The sequence below is a fragment of the Anabrus simplex genome, chromosome 2, assembly GCF_040414725.1.
Source record: "Anabrus simplex isolate iqAnaSimp1 chromosome 2, ASM4041472v1, whole genome shotgun sequence".
Classification (NCBI taxonomy): Eukaryota; Metazoa; Arthropoda; class Insecta; order Orthoptera; family Tettigoniidae; genus Anabrus; species Anabrus simplex.
Genome location: NC_090266.1, coordinates 1,147,689,470 through 1,147,710,532, shown reverse-complemented (window position 1 = coordinate 1,147,710,532; position 21,063 = coordinate 1,147,689,470). Strand labels below are relative to the sequence as shown.

The following is a 21,063-nucleotide window of genomic DNA, read 5'->3' as shown; positions in this document are numbered from 1 at the left end:
TTCTGCTAGGATTCAAACTCTAGAACTTTTAGTCCCATCCTGGAGCATTGGTGAAGAATATACAGTCAGGAGTACTACTTAGGGTTATGAGCGACGTCGAAAAGTCAGTATATAATCATTTCTTATCACATCTTCTTCCGTTTATTGGATTTTTTCATTGTAGTGGTTCAACGCCGCACTAACATAATTGAAGGTTTACCGGGACCCAAGGATTGGAAAAAGGGCTGGGATTGGGCAGGAAGTGGGCGTGGCCGTAATTAAGGTACATCCCCAGCATTTGCCTGGTGTGAAAATGGGGAACCACGGAAAATCATCTTCAGTGCTGCCGAAGGTGGGATTCAAACTCACCATCTTCCGAATGCAAACTAACCACACGGTCAAATCGCTCGGACCACTTTTTTGAGGTCGTCGCTGTTTTAGGCCAAATTTTAGGCAACACACCAACCCTATGGGGAGAAGTGCGTCCACTACTGCGTGTTTCTGTGTTCGTTTGCAGTGTGATGTGTTGTGTGTTTAAGATAAACACTCATTCCTACAGCCAGAAAAATTAACCGGACAGGGAAAAAATCCTCCACCCGACGGGGAATCGAATACGGGATCTTCTGAACCGAAGATAGTAGAAGATGTCCGAATTTTAGGAAAATAAAATTATCAACAAAAGAAAGAAAGAAAGAAAGAAAGAAAGAAAGAAAGAAAGAAAGAGAAAGAAAGAAAGAAAGAAAGTACAGGTCTAACAAACCTAACCTAACCTAACTTAACCTAACCTAACCTACACGTAGTGACGATTCAAGTAACGGAAAAGAAGGCTAGGGAGAGTAATGAGAAAATAATTTCTATTTTTTAGATCCTCACACTATAATATCAAGACCCCGCACTGCACGCTCTCACGACCTGCTTCTTGGATGAATAAAGCACGACCGCATCTTGCCAGAAGGACGAACGCGCCAATTACGGAAATTTTCAATATCAAAAGAAAAGTGATTTGTATTGATCACAGTAAGGGGAGTCATAAAGTTCCAAACGGGGAAATGTGGACGATTTTACATTTCATGAATATATGGATCTTTCTGCTTAATTTGATGTTTGTTTTATTAAAATAGTCTCATATTTACTATTTCAAAATTTACTTTTAAATATATTAGTTCGATATAGTTATGGCAATTTTTGTTCCAAGATTTTGTGTAAATATTTGAAGCTGAAGGAGGAAGGCGCCCTTGAAGCGTTCAGGTACAAACATAAAACACCAAAGGCGTTATGTTCGCCAAAAAAACGTGTGTTTAGGAATCTTGCCCATCCAGAATTGTTGAAAAAGTGTTTCAAAAGAGAAACATAATATTGCAACGAGTATTTCAACAACATTGTGTGGTCGAGAGCTCTACGTTTATTTACAAGTTGCTTTACGTCGCACCGACGCATACAGGTTTTATAGCGACGATAGGACAGGAAAGGGCTAGGAGTGGGGAAAAGTGCCCGTCGCTTTAATTAAGGTACAGCCCCAGAATTTACCTGGTGTGAAAATGGGAAACCACGGAAAACTATCTTCAGGGCTGCCCACAATGGTTTTCGAACCCATCTCTCGAATATTGGTCACACTTAAGCGACCTCAGCTATCGAGTTCGGTTCGAAAGTTCCTAAAAATGTGGTTTTTGTCATGTCAGCATTGCAAGCTGGTGTGTTTGATGCTGTACAGATATCTAAAAATGGTTACACTTCATGACTACAGGTCTTAGAGGACCTTGGAGTACCACTAATACTGTGAAGAATGTGAAGGAGTTGGTCAGAGCGAATTTTCAAGGCGCAGATCGCAGCATCAGAAATGACCAAATAAGCTCGATCTAACGAAAGGAGGAAAGAATTGGGTCAGCAAGACAGACAAGACTAGGAATACCAACCAGGGCCCTATAACGTAAAACTTTGACAGGTGCGACAATTTTCACAATTATGTCAGATCTGACAAATTTGTCCATATTTCGTGACAATTTTCTGTTTCGTAAATGTTACAAGTTTCTCTTAAGTGACAGAAAAAATATTGTAACTTGTAGAATATGTTTCATAAACGCGACAGTTTATATCAGATTTGAGGTGTATTTCGCTCTAGGTGGCTCTGAAGTGCGATACCGATCATTGAATGCGACTGTTATTACGAAGAGGTAAAATTCAATAATGGAATTTAACCTACATTTTGTTCCTACTCAGGCAGAATGGCAAATAATTTTGGTAAGGTTACGATATTAAACAGCCAATGCCGAGGAAACAAAATTTGCTCTTGAGGTGTGAATGAATAACTTTTGTGTTTGTGACTGCAATTGTAGTCGTATAGCATTTACTGTATAAAGTATTCAGCTGATGACTTGCTAACACGAAATTTATCTTTGCCTACAAAGTCAGTGACATTGAAGGTTAGATAAATCTGTTGTCTAGTTCATTTTCCACAAGAGATTTAAAACGACAAAACTTTCGCGAAACAACCTCCCTAGTTTTATACCTGCCACCTGTACAGTGACCATTCTACATCATCATCATCATCTGTTTACCCTCCAGGTTCGGTTTTTCCCTCGGACTTAGCGAGGGATCCCACCTCTACCGCCTCAAGGGCAGTGTCCTGGAGCTTCAGACTCTTGGTCGGGGGATACAACTGGGGAGTATGACCAGTACCTCGCCCAGGCGGCCTCACCTGCTATGCTGAACAGGGGCCTTGTGGAAGGATGGGGCGATTGGAAGGAATAGGCAAGGAAGAGGGAAGGAAGCGGCCGTGGCCTTAAGTTAGGTACCATCCCGGCATTCGCCTGGAGGAGAAGTGGGAAACCACGGAAAACCACTTCCAGGATGGCTGAGGTGGGAATCGAACCCCCCTCTACTCAGTTGACCTGCCGAGGCTGAGTGGACCCCGTTCCAGCCCTCGTACCACTTTTCAAATTTCGTGGCAGAGCCGGGAATCGAACCCGGACCTCCGGGGGTGGCAGCTAATCACGCTAACCACTACACCACAGAGGCGGACGACCATTCTACAAATGTTTCAATTCGTCAAAAAATAATGACGTTTGTCTCTTTGATAACAGTAGATATATCCTACAATTTGACAAATCTGTCAGCATTTTACCTGTCTTTTCAAAAGTTTTATGAAACATACATTTGTAAAATTGGCGTTAAAATCTAAAAAGTTGTCAAAATATTTGTAAGTTTTTAATGTATTTTTTTTTGCTAGTTGCTTTACGTCGCACCGACACAGACAGGTCTTATGGCGACGATGGGAGAGGAACGGCCTAGGAATTGAAAGGAGGAGGCCGTGGCCTTAAGGTACAGCCCCGGCATTTGCCTGGTGTGAAAATGGGAAACCACGGAAAACCATCTTCAGGGCTGCCGACAGTGGGGCTCGAACCCACTATCTCCCGATTACTGGATACTGTAAGTTTTATGAAGCTAATTGGACAAAATGTAAACCTATCTGACAATTTCCTGTCACCTACCACCTGCAAACTTGCAACTTTTATAAAATATGGCCCAGGAGGTTTTTATAAGTTTTATTCTACATAAAGTGGGTTTGGGTGAAAATTTATTACTTTAAAGTTAGCTTACTCGAAAACATATTTTTATGCATAAATATTACGTTATCTAAGAAACTGCTGGCTATATCTCTGATAAATGTTGACCATATGTACAGAATAGCACTCGGATGCTGTGGATCCTTAGCAAACAACTTTCCTTCAGTAGATTATTTATAATGTTGGACTTCATGAAGAACTGGAGCTCTTTGTAAAACAATCACACCCTTTTCTCCAATAAATATGTAAATGTGATTGAGGATCAATGTAATGAGGACTAATGAATACACTATTGGCAAAAAGTCAGATGCCAATACCCAATAGATCCCGAGAAAATGGGTGGCATTTTGACATCGGTAACATAGGGCTTTACGGCTTCCCTTAAAGTGCTATACACATTTATAAACATTTCAACGGATTGTGCCGTTAAATTTCTCGCTCAGAAATTTAAAAAATGTGAATTTTTGGCGTATTCGCCCTTTTGTTGAACAAGAATGCATATAGCCTACTTGTCTTCTTAGCCCTTACGACTGCATCAGACATTCATTTCAATTTTCCTGCTTTAACTAGCTCGCTTTTTATTCCGACACATTTGTACGGTCTTCCCTGGAGTGTGAGTCTCATCCGAATCTTGTTTTTTCTTGTCACCTTCAACGTGTTCATCATTTCCCCTCCGATCAACGGACAAATTCAGTGCAAGCTCCACCAATCTTCTCCCTCTGGATAAAGACAGGTTGAGAATATTTCTGAAATAAAGACCAGATTATCCTGAGAAAGCACTCATCTGTGATTAGGAAAAACGGCAGTTTCCTCCATAATTATTAATATTCTTTCATTATTATTTCATTATTAGTTATAAAAGGTTAACTTCCGTTAACTAAAATAATTGAGCCATATGCACGGAGAGATTAAAATTACTATTTTTATCGTGTTTATTTTTTTCCCCAAACAAATTGGTCACCTCTCTGAAAACCTGGCCAGTGGTTTTATTTAAGTCCATCTTACCAATGTTAAGTCTGTGTGTAATTAAGAAGCGTGCACTTACCTTGAACTAGCATACAGAAGATTATCACTACATGTAGGTAACGTCAAACTACAAACTGCTGAAAGAACGCAAACAATGATTTCAAGCTCTCTGTCAATAGAGTCGTGCGGACATTCACCCTTCTGGCGGTAAGCGCTTTTCTGGCTGCGGAATTCGCTCTTTTGGCGGCAAGCTTTTGTCACATTAGCCCTTATAACTGCTATAATTTATTTTACCACCGATATTTTCAATACTATACGTTCGCACTTGTAGCATTAGATACATTTCAACCTATCGATATTAGAAATGACATAAAGTGAAAATCGCAACAAAAATGGTGTTTTGCCATTCTGGTGAAATACGTTCGAACAAAAAGCCTTAACTAATGAAGAATACCATTGCGTAATATGTTCGCTAAATCGTATAATTTTCCACAAGCCATTATTATTATTATTATTATTATTATTATTATTATTATTATTATTATTATTATTATTATTATTTATTCGTTATGCCCAACTAAGGAGTGCGGTTGAACTTATTCAACTTATTCAGCTGATGTCGTTGGCTTTTTTTCTCCAAGAATCATTTCACCTCCTCGCTGTGGCTTTTCTTGCGACCTTCTGATCAGGTTCTTTTGGTGGTAGTGCTTGGATGGTGTGTAAAACTGTGATTGTCGACATATTTTCTGAACTGTGATCTGTCTAATACAATGTCTCCTGTAATGCCTATTTCCTAAAGATCTTTTACAACTTCGAGCGACCAGTTGATTTTTAATTTCACTGATATGGCGAAGTTCAGAATTCTTTTGAACAATCTCTGATTACTCATTCTGAGAATATGTGCTTAAAATTTCAAACGAATCTTCCTAAATGTGTCTGAGATTTCTCTGAGTGTTGATACAAGTCATGAGATTTCCTGATCATCTAGATTCCCCCTGTACACACTAGTCGAAAAATTCTCCTTAAGATTATTCTTTCTGGCTTTCCTACATCAATAATCGATTATCTTTCCCAATGATCAGAGTTTCAGATGCATATAGTGCCTCAGGTATGATTGCAGTGTTGTAATTCCCTAATTTTGTATTTTGCGGTATGGATTTTTTATTATACCCGTTCCAAGTGACTCTGTACGCTTTTTGTATTTTCTTTGTTTCACGATTATTATTATTATTATTATTATTATTATTATTATTATTATTATTATTATTATTATTATTATTATTATTATTTCCTTTTTAACACTGAGAGGCCCGGCACCGTACGTGAAGTTCAATATTTCCGTTAGTTTCTACAGGATCAACCTATACTTCATTGACATCTTCCAGGAATGAATATCTCGTAGGATACATTTTATTCTGTTTGAAGCGAAATAATTGCTACTAACTCGCTTCTACATGGCATCAGCGTAAAAGGCCTGCAGAATCTTCTTACTTGTTCTAAGTATTTAACTCTCGCATGTGAATATTACTCATGGTAATCTTGACACTATTAGCGTTTCTGAAATGCAGTAATACCATTTAAGGGTGTCATGTAATCAGAACCACCTAATTCTTATGCTGTAAACCTCTTTAAACTTATATGTATTTATAGCTCAATATTTTTTATGTATCATTTGGCGCAGGAAGGAGAAAAAAACTGCAGATATTATTTAAATAAATTCTAGAACATTAATATAAATATAAAAAAGGAGAAACGTATTATATTATCGTTTGAATGTATGTTTACTACTTCCTAAAAATATCTCACAATCAAAAGTAACGTTTATATTATATTTATTAATTCAGACCTGTAACATTTTAAAATATAAAAAGTCAATAGAAATTAGCCAAGACGCCAAACCCTCTCTCCAATTTTTACATCCTTTACTCACCTCCCTCCTCCAGCACACCTCCCCAACCCACCCGCATCTCTTGGCCAGAGAGAGGGCGTAATCCTTTAGATGGACCGCCCCGCCCCTTCAGGGTGGGGATTCTTTTTGCTAGGGGCTTTACGTCGCACCGACACAGATAGGTCTTATGGCGACGATGGGAAAGGAAAGGCCTAGGAGTTGGAAGGAAGCGGCCGTGGCCTTAATTAAGGTACAGCCCCAGCATTTGCCTGGTGTGAAAATGGGAAACCACGGAAAACCATCTTCAGGGCTGCCGATAGTGGGATTCGAACCTACTATCTCCCGGATGCAAGCTCACAGCCGCGCGCCTCTACGCGCACGGCCAACTCGCCCGGTGGGTGGGGAATTAAAACGTTTAATGATGATGATGATGATGATGATGATGATTATGACTGGTGTGCTTCTAGGCGTTAGTGATGCGTAAGAAGTTCAATACATTGAGCAAATAGAGAAGATGACTACAGTACTAGCTGAAAAAAAGTGTAACAGTCAGTGGCATAATATTGCGCTGTGTGTAGATATACAGGACGATTAATATAAGCTTGCCTTGTTTTATAATAAAATCCACCTATAGAACAAAGGCACATATCGTCGTTGCGCCTGCGAAATCTACTATGTGATATCACTGTGGGAGAAATACTGGCCCGTAACACATGTGTCACCGAGAGTGAGAATTCGCACAATATTGAACCTTAGATGACAGAACCTTAACGACCACATAGTGGTTATCGAAGGCTAAACGACGATATACCGAGCGAGTGGTTGCGTGGTTTGGGTCACGTACATGTCAAATTGTATTCAGGAGGTAGTGAGTTCGAACCGCACTGTCTGCAGTGCTGAAGATGGTTTTCCATTGTTTCTCATTTGCACACCAGGCAAACGCTGGAGCTGCACCGTAATTAAGGCTACGATCGCTTTCTTCTCGTTCCTAACCCTGTCCTATCTCATAGTCGCCATAAGACCTATCTGTCTTAACGACTTAAAGCAAATTAATCGCATATATTATAAGTGTGGGCCTCCAAGGCTCATGTTAATCATCAGCGTAGAATAAACGAGACGTGCATCAGAAGGTTTAGCCTCAGTAATGTCATTCCCTTGTATGTTGATTATTTATTTTGGAAGCATTTAAGCTAATTAGGTGTAACTTCTTGTTAATCATCGGCAGTGCAACAGTATTGCAACAAAGTTAACGAATTTCGAATTTTGTAATACTTGGTATTAACAACTGTATATACGAGCTGGACCGCTGGCGCCGTGCATTTTACTTATAAGTGTCCTGCATGCACTAGTGATTAACGGGATGCCTATTCGCTGGTTTACAAAGGAGCGCTAAAACATGCTGTATTTCGGATGTGAAACAAACAGCAGTCATTTTACTACACCAAAAGGTTATTTGTATTTGGTATGTGCCTTGAACGGTTCACTAATTCTTAATTGCAATTCCGTATGGTGAAATGCGTGTAATAACTCCTGAGTAAACCTTCTGGGAGCTTTGGCAGAAATTCCAACCAGATGCCCCATAGATTAAAGTTATATATGTGTATTCGTTGTTGCTGAACACACCAATAATTGTCAGTATGTTGACAGCAAAGCAAGGTGCTGTACTAGATAACTGCCTACTTGTATGTCTTCGAAAACGACACTCATTGACGCAAGGGGGCACATTAGACGGATAGCGCTGAGGAACATGCCGTCCGGTTGTCATCTGACGTAACTTACTTACAGGCAGTAATACCCCTGCGAAAATCAGATATTATACGTCCCATTGATCACTAGTGCATACGGGACAGGTATAAGTAGAATGTGCAGCACTGGACGGCCACCTGTTATATATGAGGAGTATCTGATCAAAATGTAGTGTTTTCACTTCCAAAAAATAAATATTTTTACATATGCATCACAGTACTGTAGTTGAATATTATCTATTGCCATGGGCAATCCAGGCTTGAAAGATGTAATTCCTTAAAATTTGTCCCAAACCCGATCATGGGTACGTTCCATGTGCCTTTCCTTGTACGTTTCTTGCGCTTTTCCCTCAACTTAGGGTGGAAATAGCACTTTTTGGACAGATACTCCTCATATATTTTTAGTTTATATTATAATGTTTAATTTCCATCTTCGCGTTTCAAACTTAAGTTTAATTTTGTCTTTCGTAAAAAATTTTCTCTAAGAATTTGTCTGTAAACTGTTTTCAATGCAGATGCTACATAAAGGGGCTCATTAGATTCAGAAGCATGCTGTAGCCAGTAAATGTGCCTAGGGAGATAATCTGGGAATGTCTAGAATGTGTAGATGTGCCAGACTTCCTGACTAAGAAAGTAAAGATGCTCTATCAAAAATATTGTATCTGTGTCCAAGTCGGGTATGGAAGATCAGATTGGTTTGAAACCAAAAGAGAAGTCCAGCAGGGAAGTGCCTTGTCACCACTCCTCTTCATCATTGTCATGGATCGGATCATGATATCTATTAAAGGACATTGCAAAGAGCCTTACATTCTAATATTTTCAGATGATGTTCTGAACCGGGGAGGAAATGAAGCAGTAGTACAGGATAAATCAAATTTTTCTATTCGCTAGTTTAAAGAATATGGACTAAACATAAGTAAAACCAAAGCTGTTGAAATGTCTATCAATAGGAAAGGCACAGTTTTAAACATTTTCCTGGTGTGAACTCTATTAAAATCTGTTTACAGCTTCAAATACCTTGGAATTACCATTTCAAACAATAACACAATATACCAAAGAGTTCTTAATAGGACTTCGAAAACTTCTCAATTTCATTTTCAAGTGAGAAATCTACTCTGGAATGATAAAATAACCCAGAAAGCAAAATTCACCATGTTTCATACCTACTTCATTTCAGTTCTCACGTATGGATTCGAATTATGTACCTTACATAACAAGGCTAATAGTAAAATCCAGTCAACAGAAATAAAATTCATTAGAACAATGAACCAAAAGACCAGGAAGGAGGCTGGCATCAAAATAAGTGTTGCTGAGCCTTTACGAAGATGCAGGCTACAATGATTTGGACATGTTATGAGGATGGATAGAATGAGAATAGACAAGAATTACTTTCACCGAGAAGTGAAAGGGCAGATGCCGGTAGTGAGACAAGAGGAACACCAAGTGGGAGGACATAGAGAAATAGAAGCTATAATTTGGCAAGAAGAAACGGCGACCGCTAGTACACCACACCCGAAAAACTGGAGCTGGAAAATGATGATGACGATGAAATTCAAATACAGTTCACCAACTCTCTCCTCTTGATTGTTAAAAATGACGTTGCGTACGTGATAACGACTGAAAAACAAATGCGATTGGTCATGTGAAAAACGACCTTCAGAGAATATTATACATAGATTTCCTTTTACCGCCTTTTCGCGTGAACATTCAAACATGACACGGGCACTGTTTACAAATTTTTAGATAAAGCAGTTTCCTGTTAAATATTTTCAGCTTTACTGCCCGCTCCCTGAGCCCATTCATTTAGCATAGTTGGATAGGCACTTATTCTAGTGCGAGAACTAGCTTCTCCCGGTAGCAGATACAGTGTCATGTCTAAAAACACGTTTCCAGGGGAAAATTACGGCAATGTAATGTCTCTGTAAGCCGACAGTGATTGAAGAGACTTTAAACATACTGCATTAAACAATCACGAAGCAAACATGTGAAAATATTCTCTTTTGCTACAGGATTAGAAAAACAAGCTTGCAGCTTTAAGTGACTTGATGTAATCCTATTGGCAGGGACATGACTTTTCATTTAAAAAATTCTACATGCGTTCGCCGGGATAGCGATGCCTTGGTGAGAAACCCCTCCACCTCTACCCGTTTAAGGTCGCGCTCACTGAGATAGGATTACGGCGACTCTAGGATCAAGAAACGCTACGACTTGGATGGTAACGACGTGATCCGAACTGAAAATCAATCTGTCCATCAAATCTGTCAGTCACCATTGATCTGCATTTAGGGAAGTCGCCCAGGTAGCAGATCCGCGTGCGGTTCCTGCGCGCCATAGGTGGACCCCGATGAAATCCTACCGCGGTGCTCTTCATTGAGTGTCGAGGTGGGCCGGTACGTTTACTTTGAACAAATTAGAGTGCTTAAAGCAGGCCGGCTGCGCCTGAATACTGTGTGCATGGAATAATGGAATATGACCTCGGTTCTATTTTGTTGATTCTCGGAACCCGAGGTAATGATTAATAGGGACAGGCGGGGGTATTCGTATTGCGACGTTACAGGTGAAATTCTTGGATCGTCGCAGAACGGACCGAAGCGAAAGCATTTGCCAAGTATGTTTTCATTAATCAAGAACGAAAGTTAGAGGTTCGAAGGCGATCAGATACTGCCCTAGTTCTAACCATAAACGATACCAGCTAGCGATCCGCCGAAGTTCCTCCGATGACTCGGCGGGCAGCTCCCGGGAAACCAAAGCTTTTGGGTTCCGGGGGAAGTATGGTTGCAAAGCTGAAACTTAAAGGAATTGACGGAAGGGCACCACCAGGAGTGGAGCCTGCGGCTTAATTTGACTCTACACTGGAAACCTCACCAGGCCCGGACACCGGAAGGATTGACAGATTGAGAGCTCTTTCTTGATTCGGTGGGTGGTGGTGCATGGCCGTTCTTAGTTGGTGGAGCGATTTGTCTGGTTAATTCCGATAACGAACGAGACTCTAGCCTGCTAAATAGTCGCATCCGGTATCCGTTCGTGCTACCGGCGACAACACATCTTCTTAGAGGGACAGGCGGCTTCTAGCCGCACGAGATTGAGCAATAACAGGTCTGTGATGCCCTTAGATGTTCTGGGCCGCACGCGCGCTACAGTGAGGGAATCAGCGTGTCCTCCTAGTCCGAAAGGACCGGGCAACCCGTTGAACCTCCTTCGTGCTAGGAATTGGGGCTTGCAATTGTTCCCCATGAACGAGGAATCCCTGTCTCTTTCCTTAAATAATTGAAGACATCCCCATAATAAGGATGTAACCAACAAATCAGTAATTTTTCAGAAGAGAGGAAAATAATTTTTGGGGTTTTTCATGGTATACACTGCTTGAACCAATTGCATATGCAAGTGTACAAATGTGTTTATCGACTAAAACAACGTTCCGTTGTTGTAACATGTCTTTTCTAATAATGAATGTACCGGAATATTTTTATTTAGTTTACGGTACAAGTTAAGGCGCGCATAAATTGAGCAGCATGTGAAAGCAACAAATAATTTGCAAAACAGAATAAATATAAAAAGTCGAGGTAAAACATAAAGTAGAAATCGAGAGAGATATGTGCAATACAGAAAAATAGAAAGAAAAAGTACAAAAATGGTGTAAAATATGAGTAAACATATACATTTATAAATAAAAAATGAAAACTAAACTAAGATGTACAGTTGTTGCAGCCGTCAGGAGGTCGTCGATAGTTCCGCGGAAGGCTCTATGTAGGCATCTGAAGGTGATGTGTCGTATTGTCTGGAGTTCTTCACTGAAGTTAATATAATGGAAAATAATTTGCAAGTATGTCATACGTTTGTGTATAACAGAAGAGAAATTCTGTACAGCACTTGGAACACAAATGACAGCAAATAATATCAGTGTAATATTATTTTTGCTATCTGTTTTACGTCGCACCGACACAGATAAGTCTTATGGTGACGATGGGAGAGGAAAGGCCTGGGAAGTGGAATGAAGCAGCCGTGGCCTTAATTAAGGTACAGCCCCGGCATTTTCCTGGTGTGAAAATGGGAAACCACGGACAGCCATCTACAGGGCTGCCGACAGTGGGGCTCGAACCAACTATATCCCGATTACTGGATACTGGCCGCACTTAAGCGATTGCAGCTATCGAGCTCGGTTGTGTAATATTAAAAATTACTACAATAACAATAAACATGTCAAGAAAATATTTCAAACTAAAGGTGATATTTCGTCTATGGCTTTTATTTAAATTATCAATTACACCTGGTGATGAACCAACACAAGCACTGTCCATCATCTTGACTGATGTTTCATCCTTACACCACTGTTGACTGTAAACCAACTTGATCAAATGTGACAGATAAGATGACATCGGGTGAATTGGCTGTGCGGTTAGGGCAGTGCAGCTGTGAGCTTGTATCCGGGAGATATTGGGTTTCAACCCCACGGTCTGCAACCCTGAAGATGGCTTTACGTGGTTTCCCCTTTTCTTCTTCTTCTTCATCTTATTCCTACGCTTTTCTCACATCTGTAGGGTCGCGGGTACAAAATGTGTCGCACGTGTGGATTTGACCATGTTTTACGACTGGGTGCCCTTCCTGACGCCAACCCTCTATGGAGGGATGTAATTACTATTGCGTGTTTCTCTGCTGGTTCGTAGTGTAGCGTGTTTTCTGAATATGAGGAGGAAAATGTTGGCACAAACACAAACATCCACTCCACGAGCCAGAAGAATTTATCAGACGCGATAAAAATCACCGACCTGAACGGGAATCGAACCCGGGACCATCCGAACGGAAGGCTTCAACAATGACCATTCGACCAATGAGTCGGACCGTGGTTTCCCATTTTCACACCAGGAAAATGCTGGGGCTGTACCTTAATTGAGGCCACAGCGCTTCCTTCCCATTCCTAGGTCTTTCCCATCCCATGGTCGTCATAAGACCTATCTGTGTCGGTGCGACGTAAAGCAATTTAAAGAAAGCGAGTTGACACCACAGCATGGAGGTGTGATGGTACAAACGATTTCCACTGAAATTTCACTTCAAAAATTGGTTGGTTACATCCTTATTCCGGGGAGGTCATCATATGGTAGACAATTTGGAAATTTATTGAAATGGAAAAGCAACGAAAATTTTAGGTCTGCCAAAGGTTCGAGAATGATTGCTGGTACAAATAGGTGGGAAGAGTGGCAGGAGGGTACTCGGAATGAGGAGTTAAAGAATAAGCTGGGAATGAACTCGATGGATGTAGCTGTACACATAAACCGGCTTCGGTGGTGGTGTCGTGTGAGGCGAATGGAAGAGGATAGGTTACCCAGATGAATAATGAACTCTGTTTCGGAGCATAAGAGGAGTAGAGGTAGATCTTTTGCTATTTGCTTTACGTCGCATCGACACAGATAGGTCTTATGGCGACGATGGGATAGGAAAGGCCTAGGAATTGGAAGGAAGCGACCGTTGCCTTAATTAAGGTACAGCCCCGGCATTTGCCTGGTGTGAAATTGGGAAACCACGGAAAACCATATTCAGGCTGCCGACAGTGGGGCTCGAACCCACTATCTCCCGATTACTGGATACTAGAGGTAGATCAAGACGACGGTGGTTAGACTCAGTTTCTAACTATTTAAAGATAAGAGGTGTAGAACTAAACGAGGCCACGGCACTGGTTACAAATAGAGAAATGTGGCGGTGTAATTCACAGCGGCTTGTAGACTGAACGCTGAAAGGCATAATAATCTATAATGAAGATGAACGTATGCCAAAGGTGGGTTTTGAACCAAACAATCGCCTCCCGAATTGAAGCTTACCGACAGTCATCTCGTACCATGTAGTCATCTCAATTGGTGATGGAAACACTGTCAGATAGATATTTTTAATAGACATAAAGGTTAACTTTTGGGTATGATCTGACTTTGGTAGTAGAGTAATGTGAAGAGAATACGGAAAGAAGGTGATATGAAATGCCATCGTCTGTGGAGGATCAGAAGCAATGAAGACAGTATTTAACCTCAGTATTAAATCATTCCCTGCCGGGCTGAGTGGCTCAGACGGTTGAAGCCCTGGCTTTCTGACACCAGCTTGGCAGGTTCGATCCTGGCTCAGTCCGGTGTTATTTGAAGGTGCTCATATACGTTATAATCGTGTCGGTAGATTTACTGGCACGTAAAAGAACACCTTTGGGACAAAATTCCAGCACCTTGACGTCTCTGAAAACCGTAAAAAGTAGTTAGGGGGACGTAATGCAAATATCATTATTTAAATCATTTCCAGGTAGCAGTGCCCACAGCGCTGTTACAAATAGAAAAGGCGTTTGTTCCATAACATAAGAATGCATATTGAATGCTAAAAGACTTAACAGTGCATAACAAAAGATCATATATACCCAACCTTACAAAAATGGGCCGTCGCAGACGAAGACTTGCTTTCAAAATTCTCTTGGTTTAAAGAGGATGAATATATTTTTACGAGCAAAACACTGAATGTTTTATTACTCAAATTTATTTCACGATGACACAATAAATGTACACACAAAAACACACACACATAATTCTATTCAACTATAATAAGTGCTGTCTATTTACAAGACTCTCACAGGAGGACTCCAGCTGGACTGTCTTTGCCTGAAGGAAGCCCTAATCCTATTTGGTAGGTCTTTCCCTCGTGTTCGCAGTCCAGCACCCGACACCACAGATGCGTGCAGACAGGGTTACGGACCACACAGCACGCGATGATTCTTCCTTGGTTCGACTCCGGAGGTATTGACAGTCACATGCAGTGAACAACTAAACAGCGACACCACAACAGTGCTTAACGGCGGGGTAGTTCTCACAAAACAACCATTAGCGCTGTTCTAATTACACTCACGATAGCTGCTTCCCACCCTGACTCCCGACGATCATCTGTCCACAGACATACACAAAGTACTCTCAGGTAATACAGTCCTCTGTTCTGTGCACCGTCTTCAGTTCAGCTGCTCACCGCACTATCCGACTAAACAACAACAACAACATCAGCTCCTCGTGTGGGGTACTAGCGATGGACAACACCTCTGTTGACCACAACCCAGCAACCGAACTCCAACACACGAAGTCAAGCATTGACTAAATATCCGCGGCTAGCCTCCATTTTTATAGCTCTGGTGACGTGTACCAGAATATTCGCGACGTTGCTAGAGACGGAACATTCTCGTTGCATCTTCCAGAAACTCACAGATAAACCAACCGACGAGAACAATACACGTAAAGGTCGGCCCCGCCCCACAGGCCGGCTGGGAGATCCCCGGTCGTCAGACTCACTAGCCCCTTTGAGGAGATACCGAATGTTGTGCAGGTGGTAGGGTTCCATGTACCATTTCATCGGCACCGGCTGTCCATATTTTACCAATGTATAAAATTAAATACGAATGTAGGGGCATAAGTCAGGACAACTAAGGTTTTTCGCACGAATGTAAGATCTACCAGATAAATGGAAATACACACAACTCTCGATTAAAGGGTTACGGCTTTCCGGATATGTAAAATCGCGGTTAACCCGCAAAAATAGAACAGGCGTACTGAAAGTACAGTTAAATGATAATAAATGAAACTGCTGTATTGTTTTTTTAACTTACCCGATACTTAGCACAATTCATAAGTGGAAAAGTAAACAGCACTTTTCATTGAAACTAATAAGGCATTAGAGAATATTCAGTTTACCACACTTTATTTTTTTTTTTGCTAGGGGCTTTACGTCGCACCGACACAGATAGGTCTTATGGCGACGATGGGATAGGAAAGGCCTAGGAGTTGGAAGGAAGCGGCCGTGGCCTTAATTAAGGTACAGCTCCAGCATTTGCCTGGTGTGAAAATGGGAAACCACGGAAAACCATTTTCAGGGCTGCCGATAGTGGGATTCGAACCTACTATCTCCCGGATGCAAGCTCACAGCCGCGCGCCTCTACGCGCACGGCCAACTCGCCCGGTACCACACTTTATTGTTTCTGAAAATAATCAGTTATGGTTTTCTGCTTTTGTGCCGAGAAATATTTTATTTTGCTTCTCAAGTTTCTGAAAACAAGTTTTTCGGTGATGAGAGTATCATCCTGGCCGGTGACCCACCAACTACAAACAAAATTCAATATCGCGCCACCCCTGCTGTTATTACGACTCGGCAATATTATCCCGACACTTTGTATTTCTGTATTAGTGCAACTCCTAATACTTATGCATTTTTAGTGTTTTTTATATCACCGGGCGAGTAGTCCGTGCGGTTAGGGGCGCGCAGCTGTTAGCTTGCATCCGGGAGATAGTGGGTTCGAGCCCCACTGTCGCAAGCCCTGAAGTTGGTTTTCCGTGTTTTCCCATTTTCACACCAGGAAAATGCTGGGACTGTACCTTAATTAAGGCCACGGCCGCTTCCTTCCAACTCCTAGTCCTTTCCTATCCCATCGTTGCCATAAGACCTATCTGTGTCGGTGCGACGTTAAGCCAATTGTAAAAAAAACATGTTTCTGGTACCGCGGTTAAGCCGGAACACGGTTAATCGGATTACGGTAAATAGTGTCAAGTGTATACAGATGAGACTGGTGGGCGTGAGGTGCAGTGGAATGTATCAGTAATACCGTGTAGGTTTATCAGCTGTAGGGTAGAAGCGAGGAAATTATCAGCCATGAATCCTTGTGCTACATAATGACAATTCTCTAAGCGTACAGTAACCTTCACGTAAAACCCGAAGGTAGTGGCCTGGGTGGTTCACAACACGTTGTAGACGTCGGATACCATTCACCTCACCATGTGTGAATTTTGCAATCTCGTGTTTCACAGCGTTCAAAATGTCCTCTCGTGACCCAAACTTTCTCCATAGCAATGGTTCTTTCACTTTGGAGATGTCAGAATCGCATGGAGGTATGTCCGGTGAGTATAGCGAGTGTTCGAGTACTTCCCACCCCCAGCGCTGGAGTTGCTTCTCTGTCATTCTGTGGATGGTCAGTTTTTCAATGCCATTTTCCGCTTTTACCTCCATGCCCTCGGTAATTACTGCACGTAACGCATCAGTCCGGTCACTAACAGCTCTTCCAGAACGTTGCATGTCACTGCTTACTACACGTCCATCTGAAATGCTGCTGCCTATCTTGCAACGATTCGGCACGGAAGGGCATCATTCCTCACAGCTTCCACAAGCTCTGTATGACATTCTGTGGCATTAGGACGTAGGCAAATGGCCAGTTTGATGTACGCACGGAATTCGTACCTAGTCACATCTATTCTGCACCTGCTACTGCAGTCCCATACCCTGTGCACGGTACCTGTCCAACACTCTGCCATCTCGTGCTGTGTCCATGCATTTCATGATGCATGAACACTGTATGGTTGCACTGTGGAAATATGAGGGACATGCTAGGTACCATGGCTTACGCCACAACCTTCGTATTCTTTTTCTGGCAAATTTTTGTACGATTGAGTGTACCTCTCCAGAAATAGCAGTATTCGATTTCAAATGTCTCCAATCTCTCACGAGAATTTGGGCCCGTGTTCGTCCCAGATCATTACTGTACCCCCCGGGCCAGACAACCTCTCAATACCATCGTTGTCTGCTATGCTTCAGCCGGAACCCTGCACAGGCAATAGTGTTACAATCCTCCGCTACTCAGCCCAGAGCGCAGAAAGGTTGTCCCTCGCTGTCTTCCCTCAGATGTAGGCAGCTTAAACTCTAAATATATTCCGACTTGAAGTTTTCCAGTTAGGTACTTAACATGTTCAAATCATTCTGTTGTTTCGCAAGCAGTTTTTTCAAGAAAAATTTTAATTGCTAAGTATTTTACAAATCAAGTTGCTTGACTGCTAGTTATGACTGCTGTCAGAAGATGAGGTGCACATTATCAAAGTAGATGTTATCAGTACAGACATAATAATTTAATTAGACGTTTGACACACTACAAATTTTGCAACTTCGCAGACGATTTGGAAAATTATGGTCATTATTCACACTAATCCTTCAGTTGGATAATGCGGCTTATATGAAACGTCTCTGATGTAAATTAAACCTGTCAGTGGGTAACTAATTTTTGTCTTGCCGATTAGCCGATAACACAGTTTAAACTAGTTTCATTCTGTACTGAATACACTGTACTATAAAGCCTACAATGCACATTGTCGATGGTTGCTCGGTAGTAACTAATTCAAGTCCTGAAATTTAGATAACGGTGAGCACGTGCAAATTACAGTAAATATAGTAAAACCTAAATAAAGAGTGCAGGGAAAATATTATGGATAATTGAACTTACGTCGATGTTCATTAAGGTGGTTTAAGATATTCAACACTGAGCTTGAAATAGTACTGTGTAAAACCTCTTTCCTCTGCACACTCTTGCTTGATGTGCTCTTTGTTTCCATGTGTCCTTTATTTATGTGTGGGATGATAATGAATAGTCAGTTTTCAATACCTCGTTCATGCTGAATATTACTGCCCAACAGTCCAGCATATCATTACCTCCTGAAATATGTCTAAATTTAGTGCAGGGATTATCTATTGAATCGCTGTTAAATATTTTAGTTAGTACAAAATGAAGTACAGAAGACAGAAGGCACTTGATGCATTTAACGGTCGAAGAAGTAGTCAATAGAATAGCTCCATACGTTTCTTTACTCAGAAATCCGCTAGAATTTTCCACCAGGTACGCCGGAAATTAATTTTCCAGAAAATATAGTCTCTCGTCCCCTATGTCACAAAAGTGCATTTTCTCCTTGTGGTGACGTCCATTAGTGCTATGCATGTCATGAGCATCCAACTATTTCCTTATGAATTTCAAAAGTAATAACTTAGTTGCACCGAAATTCTAGAAAGCTTGTGCATTTTAATTGGAAGAATGTTCCTTCAAATATTCCAGAACAGTGATGAACACTAATTTTCTCGAAGTTCGTAGGGGCGACGTGTTTTCGTAATTATTATGATTAAATCATCATTAATTATGTCCTTTGATTGTAGCCTTTACAAGTTTTCCAGAAGCGTTCCTGCTATTTCTTCAGGTCTGTCTGTCATTGTCTTTTCTAGAAGGAAGTTGCTAACATTCTCCAATTTGTGGCACTGATCAAAACATAGGAATAAAGGTCTGCTTTGGTCTTTCGGATTACATATATATGGTTTTATTGCTTTTCCTTCCGACAATCATCTCATCATATTTGCAATAGTTTTATGATTGTCAGTAACTAACATGAGTATTATAAAACAACAAGCCTCCATTTGTTCATTTACTGATAGCGTTAGAGCGTGAAGTTTGAGGCCAGGCAGTTCCTTTGGGAAGAGGTATGCCGCGGGAATTCAGTAGTTGGTGATAATATATTTATCAGTAAACACAATAAATGGTTCGCTAGTACTGTATATTTTCTCTCGAATCATGAATAATAGGTACATCATCGTATCTGTTTACACATCTAAGAACTTGTGTATGTGCTCAAGTGTCCTTACGACCAAAAACTGTACCTAGATTCTTGGGGTACTGTAGATGCTGTTTGATAGACATCTCATTAATAGAGAAGAGATTCTTTCGACTTCATTCAGTCTTTCCGGTTCTACTGGAAGCCTGGCTTTTACTAGGTCTGTTACACGTATTTCACATGCTGTATCCCATATATAGTAGATCAGTGTGGTCGTTGATGGTAATTTAAACAAAGTGTACGCTTTAGGTTAAATATATTCCCGCATTATACATTACTTTAAAGAATTTTCTGATTTTTATAAAAGTTCACAATTTGATACAAAATAAACTAACATTTTATGTTGGAAGTGTTACGTGCATGGTTTTTAATCATGTGTAGTGCTGGTTGTTATGTTGGTGCAAGTGCCTCCTCTGTCTCTCATTTTCACCTCCTTTTATTTGCACGTCACAGTTATATTCTTAGTGACGACAAACGCTTTTCACCACTTACATTATTGTTCCTATTATCTTCCGTCTGAACTTCAATGGGCTTGCTTCTATGATCGCTCAGTTTGGTACATTGTACGACGCTGGTATTTCATCACCTCTTCCTGTTTCTGCACTAGCAGTAACGTCATTACTCTACTGTCTTACATACTCATCGTCTAACCTCCTCTCCTTTCCACGGTTCACATTATATTTTACAATTGTTCAATTTTCTATGGTTATTGTAGGTGTTTTAGGTGCAGGAAAATATTCGAACGCAGTGGGGAAATATTATCATACAATTTAGTTATTTTCCTCCCAGAGTGAAAATCAGATTCAAGAAAATGCCGCCCTCGTGCGAACGACGTTCTTGACTCAAAATTGGCTACCGATACATCTCTATAAGCAGCAATGATCCATTTCCATCTGATCTCTGAATGGCATGATAATTCGTTAAATGAAATTCCCTTTACTTACTCGCTCTTACTCCTGCAGTATGACACAGAATAGTAGGCCCACGCCACTGTAGCTAGCCACTACCTACGACATTAAATGCTTTTATTATTCATCATCATCATCATCATCTGTTTACCCTCCAGGTTCGGTTTTTCCCTCGGACTTAGCGAGGGATCCCACCTCTACCGCCTCAAGGGCAGTGTCCTGGAGCTTCAGACTCTTGGTCGGGGGATACAACTGGGGAGTATGACCAGTACCTCGCCCAGGAGGCCTCACCTGCTATGCTGAACAGGGGCCTTGTGGAGGGATGGGAAGATTGGAAGGGATAGACAAGGAAGAGGGAAGGAAGCGGCCGTGGCCTTAAGTTAGGTACCATCCCGGCATTTGCCTGGAGGAGAAGTGGGAAACCACGGAAAACCACTTCCAGGATGGCTGAGGAGGGAATCGAACCCACCTCTACTCAGTTGACCTCCCGAGGCTGAGTGGACCCCGTTCCAGCCCTCGTACCACTTTTCAAATTTCGTGGCAGAGCCGGGAATCGAACCCGGACCTCCGGGGGTGGCAGCTAATCACGCTAACCAC

General features: G+C 41.3%; 1 protein-coding gene across 2 annotated transcripts in view; it reads left to right on the top strand.

Annotated features, from left to right (window-relative positions):
* Drep2 (DNA fragmentation factor-related protein 2) overlaps positions 1-21,063 on the top strand; it is an 874,423-nt gene that overhangs the window by 591,320 nt on the left and 262,040 nt on the right. The gene's annotated exons all lie outside the window — the stretch shown is intronic.